Here is a 6,197-nt window from a genome sequence, read left to right on the forward strand (position 1 = left end):
CAGATCAAATCACATTCACAGGAGAAGGCTGCAGTAGGGGCCGGAGTTATTTTTCCTGGCAGCAGACCCACAGAAAGGCTCACAACTTGGAGTATGAGAGGCAAGTTGGAAAGCAATCATCTATGGAATAACTGTGAGTCATAGTCCACATTCTCTTTCTCTGTGTCACATGCTCAGGCTAAAAACAGAGGACTAATCTTTATAATAATTGAGTCTGCATGAGAAGGAGCCTGTGTAGGGGCGGTACCCACTCTGAATAAACTTTTCTTCATTTTGGCTGGGAAGTAGGAGAGGAGGGGAATGAGGCATCCTACCTCTTCCTTTTTCCTTCAAGGTCTAAAGCAAAACCTGCCAGTCAAAAGGCCCACTCATGTGGTGAGCCCTAGGCAAAGACTACAATCTGTATTAACCAAGCTGATCTGCTTCAGTTATAAATATGAATCGATTGTCCTAAATCATGAAAATCTGAGGAAAAATAAGGACGAAAGGGCAGATGAAAATAAATAAACTGATCCTGTAGGAAACAGGCAATTAAGGAAATAAAATATATGTTTAAAGCAATTCTATTTAGTTTCCTCATCGAAAAAAATTTCAAGAAAAAGCATTTGTAAAGCAAAAATAGGTTGCTAAGAAAAAGAACAATTGGAAAAGTGATCTTAAAATGACAAAAATAATTGTCAAGATAAAAGTTCAATGGAAGGAAAAATGAAAGACATATCTTTGATTGTAGAGCAGAAAGCTAAAGGGATATGGAAAATAGTGGTGAGTGGGGGAATTAAGAGGTTAGAGAATAGTTTAAAAGTTCTAACATCCAAAATGATATTTAGAATGAGAAAACGGAAAAAACAGATAAGAGGTAGAGAGAATTTCTAGATGTAAAGAAATAAGACTTCAGATTACAAGGGCCTAGAGAATGTAGAAGAGCATAAATGAATGAACCTACCCCAAGATGTGTTCTTGTGAGATTTTACACACTGTGAATAGTGGAAGATTCTAAGAGTTAAAAGAATAGGTCTCTCAAAAAGAAAATTAGAATCCCTCTGACATTAGGTCGATCGTCAGCAACTCTAGATTATAGGAAAAACAAAAAACAAAACAAGGAGCATGCTTGCAAAATATTGAGGGAAAAAATGTTTTTGAACCTAAAATTTTCTACCTAGCCAAACTATTAATCGAGAGTGAAGCATTTTCAAACATGCAAGAAATCAAGACTATTTACCACCCACGGACTATTTTTCAAAGAATCACTCATGCAAAACAAAAGAGAATTCAAGTCAGAGGAAGTCATAGGCTCCAAGAAACAGTGGGTCTAACCCAGGATTGTAGTGAAAAGCAATTCCAGAGAGAGAACTTTGAGGCAGGCTTAGAAGGCCATCAGTCCAAATTAGAACTGAAAGTCAGAGGCCCTGTGTAGAATCTCTTTTGGGAGAACATGGATTTCCTCTAATAAATAAATAACTAAGAAGCCAGGTGATCTAGTGTTAAGGCAAAGGTATATTAGATCATTATGACACAGTACCATTCTAACTCTCTCCGAACTTTAAAATTATTTTCTACTTCTAATAGCAAAGATTTATTGCCAAGAGTTATATCTCCTCCATAGGCTCAAATGGTACCACTTGGCTCTGTAGTAAACAATATTTCCCTACAAATATTATTGTGAATACTATATTTTAGTTTTCAGTTTTAAAAATGAATTTATAGGCAATGCATCAAAAAGTAATTGTAGTTACAGAACAAATGTAAAAACAATAGCATGACGGAATGGAGGTTTACAGAAAGAGGTAGAGAGGTGACAACCACTGTTCTGCTTTTTGTGAGAATAATTTAGTTTGCCCTTTTTAGAATTTTATATAGATCAAATCATACAGTATTATACTCTTTTGTTTGACTTCTTTCATAAACACAATTAGATTGAAATTCATGCATATTATAGTGTGTATCAATAGTTCATTCATTGTGTGGATAAACCACAGTAAACAAACTCACTGTTGATGAAAATTTGTTGTCCCCTGCCCCTGGCTCCCTTTTTTTGACATTTACGGATAGAGCTATAAACGTTCATGCACATGTATGGACATGAGATTTCATTTCTCTTGGATAAATATGAAGAAGTAGAATGGCTGGATCATATGATAGACATGTGTTTAAAATTAAAAAAAACCCTGCCATACTGTTTTCTAAGGTGTTCTACATTCCCACCAGCAGTGTGTGGGAATTCCAGCTCCTCCACATCCTTGTCTTAGCAGAGTCAATCTTTTTAAAGACATTCTAATAGGTGTGTAGTGATTGATATCTTATTGTGGTTTTAATTTGCATTTCCCTGGTGACTTGATATTGAGCATCTTCTTGCTTTTTATTTGTTGTCTGTAAATATTCATTGGAAAAGTGTCTGTTTAAAGGTTTTAGATATGTTTTTTAAAATTGCATTTTTTTTTACTATTGAAATTTGAGAATTCTTTATATGTTTTGGACACAAAGACTTTACCAAATATATGATTTACAAATATTTTCTTCCAGTCTGTGGCTTCTCTTTTAAGTCTCTTAACAATATCTTCTGAATAACAGGCATTTTTTAACTTTGATGAAGATCAATCTTTACCTTTTTTTCTTTTATAGATCATGCTATTGTTGTTGTGTTTACAAAATCTTTGTATAACCTATAATTGTTAAGATTTTCTCCTGTGTTTTGTAGTTTTAGGTTTTACATTTTAGTCTATGATCAATTTGGAGTTAATTGTTATGGTGAGTACATGGTGAAATATGTGGAAGAAAATTAATTCGTTTTTTTGTAGACATGTATTTAAGTGTTCCAGCACGATTAATTGAAAAGATCGTCTTTCACTGAATTACCTTTGCACCTACCAGTTGTCCAATTATGCGTGGGTCTATTTATGGACTCTTTATTCTGTCCTATTGACCTATTTATCTTTATTCTAATAGCACACTTTCTTGATTGGTCTTAAGTAAGTCTCGATGTATTAATTTGCTTGGGCTGCCATAAAAAAATGTTGTAGACTGGGTGGCTTAAACAACAGAAATTTATTTTCTCACAGTTCTAGAGGCTGAAAGTTTGAGTTCAAGGTCCCAGCATGTTCAAGTTCTGGTGAGAGCTCTCTTCCTGGTTTGTACCCTCATGATATCCTTTAAACCCAATTACCTCTCAAAGGCCCCTTCTCCAAATACCATCATATTGGGAAGTTAGGGTTTCAACATATAAAATTTGGGGAGATAAAATTCAGTTTAAAGCTCTTGAAAACAGTAGTGTTAGTTCTCCAACTTCGTTCTTTTTCAAAGTTGTTTTGGCTATTATAAATCTTTTGCATTTTCATGTAAATTTAGAATTAGCTTGTCAGTTTCTACCAAAAACTCTCTTGGGATTTTGGTTCCCAAGATTGCTTCGAATCTGTAGATTAATTCATAAAGAATTAACATCTTAAAAATACGAGTCTTTTGGCCTATCAGCAAGGTATACCTCTTCCATTTATTTAGGTCTTCTTTAATTTTTATCAGTAGTATTGTAATTTTTAGTGAACAGGTCTTATATATATTTGTTAGATTTATCCATAAGTATTTCATATTTTGATCCTATTGTAAATGGTATTACATTTCCAAATATTTATAGATAGTATGTAAGAAATAAAATCAATTTGTGAATATTGCTTATCTGTTCTGCAAACTGGCTAAACTTGTTTATTCTAGCTTTTTTTATACGTTCCATCAGTTTTTCCAAATAGGGAATCTTGTTGTCATATACAGTTTTACTTTTTCTTATCCAATCTGAGTTCCCTTTACTTCTTTTTCTTGTCTGTTTGCACTGGCTGGAGCCTCTACTATAGTGATGAATAGAAGCGATGAGAGTAGACATCCCTGTATTGTTCCTGATCTTAGAAAGAAAGCAATTCAGTCTTTCACCATTACACAGTATAGCTATAGTTTTTGTATATATCTTTTATTAGGTTGAGGAAGTTCTATTCCTCGTTTGGTGAGAGTTTTCATCAGTAATAGCTGTTAGAATGTGTCAAATGCATTTTCTGAATCTACTGATATAACAATATGGTTTTCTTTTTCATTTGTTAATGTGATGAATTACATTGACTTTTGAATGTTAAGCCAATCTTGCATTCTTAGGATAAACCCCTCTTAGTCACTGTGTATTACCTTTTTTATGTATTGTTAGATTTTATTTTTTAAAACATTGTTTTGAATTTTTGTATCTACTTTCATGATGTTGATCTATAGTTTTCTTTTAATCTCTTGATCTAGTTTTGATATCAGGGTAGTGCTGTCCACATAGAACCGTATTATTTCACTCATATATGGGATATAAAACTGAAAGCAACAGTTGAACAAGACAAACAAACAAAAACTCATAGAAATAGAGAACAGTATAGTGGTTACTGTATAGTGGTTATAGAGGGAAAGTGGGGAGGGGGAGGTAGAAAGGGGTGAAAGGTTTCAAATACATGGTGACAGAAGGAGATTTGACTTTGGGTGGTGCACACACAATGCAACATACAGATGATGTATTACGTACACTTGAAAACTATATGATTTTATTAACCAATTTAATTTAAAAAATAGAATGAGTTGGGAAGTATTTCCTCCTTTTAGTTATCTTGGAAGAGTTTGTAGATTTGATAGAATTTTCCACTGAAGCTATCTAAGCCAGCAATGTTCTTTGCAGAAAGATTTTTATCTAACAATCTAATTTGTTTAATAGATATAGGGCTATTCAAGTTATACCATTTTTTTCCTTTCTTTTTTCAAATTATTGTGGTAAAAACACTAAACATGACAGCTATCCTTTTAACAAAATTTTAAAGTGAGCAATACAGTATTATTAACTATTGGCACAATTTACAGCAGATCTCTAGAACTTAATTTATCTTATATAACTGAAACTTTACACCATTGAACAGCAACTCCCCCTTTCTTCTCCCCTAAGCCCTTGGCAACCATCATTCTACTCTGTTTCTGTGAGTTCGACTATTTTAGATATCTTATATATATAGAATCATGCAGTATTTGTTCTGCTGTGATTGGCTCATTTCATTTAGCATAATGTCCCCCAAATTCATCCATGTTGTTGCATATGGCAGGATTTTCTTCTATTTTAAGACTGAATAACATTCCATTGTATATATGTATACCACATTTTCTTCATCTATTTATTCATCAGTGGACATTAGATTGTTTCCATATCTTGACTATTGTGAATAATACTACAATGAAAATGGAAATACAGGTATCTCTTTGTATATATACCGAGAAGTGGGATTGCTGGATTATATGGTAATTCAAGTGTTAAGTTTTTGAGAAACCTCCATACTGTTTTCCATAGTGGCTGCATCATTTTACATTCCCACCAACAATATACAAAGATCTCAGTTTCTCCACATCTTCGTCAACACCTGTAGTCTTAATTTTTTTTTTTTTTTGATAGTAGCCATCTTGTCAGGTATGAGGTAATATTTCACTTTAGATTTAATTTGCATTTCCCTGATGATTCATGACATTGAGCCTCTTTTCATATACTTGTTGGCTTGATGATTCATGACATTGAGCCTCTTTTCATATACCTGTTGGTTGTTTGTATATCTTCTTTGGAGAAATGTCTATTCAACTGCTTTGTCCATTTTAAAATTAGATTATTTGTGTTTTTTTGCTATTAGATTATAGGAGTTCCTTATATATTTTGGATATTAACCTCTTACCAGGCGTATGCTTTGCAAATGTTTTCTCCTATTCAGTATGTTGATTGTTTCCTTTGCTATACAGAAGCATTTTAGTTTGATGTAGTCTCATTTGGCCTTTTTGCTTTTGTTGCTTATGCTTTCAGTGTCATATCTAAGAAATCATTGCCTGGACTAATGTTATGAAACTTTTCCTCTATGTTTTCTTTTAGTTTTATAGTTTTAGGTTTTATAGTTATGTCTTTAATCCATTTTGAGTTGTTTTATGTATGATGTGAGATAATGGTCTAATTTCATTCTTTTGCATGTGGATATGTAGCTTTCTCAACACCATTTGTTGCAGACATTGTCCTTTCTGCTTTGTGTATTCTTGGCACCCTTGTCAAAGATCAATTGATTGTATACTCATGGGTTTATTTCTGGGCTCTTTATTCAGTTCTATTGGTCTGTTTTTATGCCAGTACCATACTGTTTAATAGTGTTGCGTTGTATTGTATTGTT

The sequence above is a fragment of the Pteropus vampyrus genome, unplaced genomic scaffold (genome assembly GCF_000151845.1).
Source record: "Pteropus vampyrus isolate Shadow unplaced genomic scaffold, Pvam_2.0 Scaffold9, whole genome shotgun sequence".
Classification (NCBI taxonomy): domain Eukaryota; kingdom Metazoa; phylum Chordata; class Mammalia; order Chiroptera; family Pteropodidae; genus Pteropus; species Pteropus vampyrus.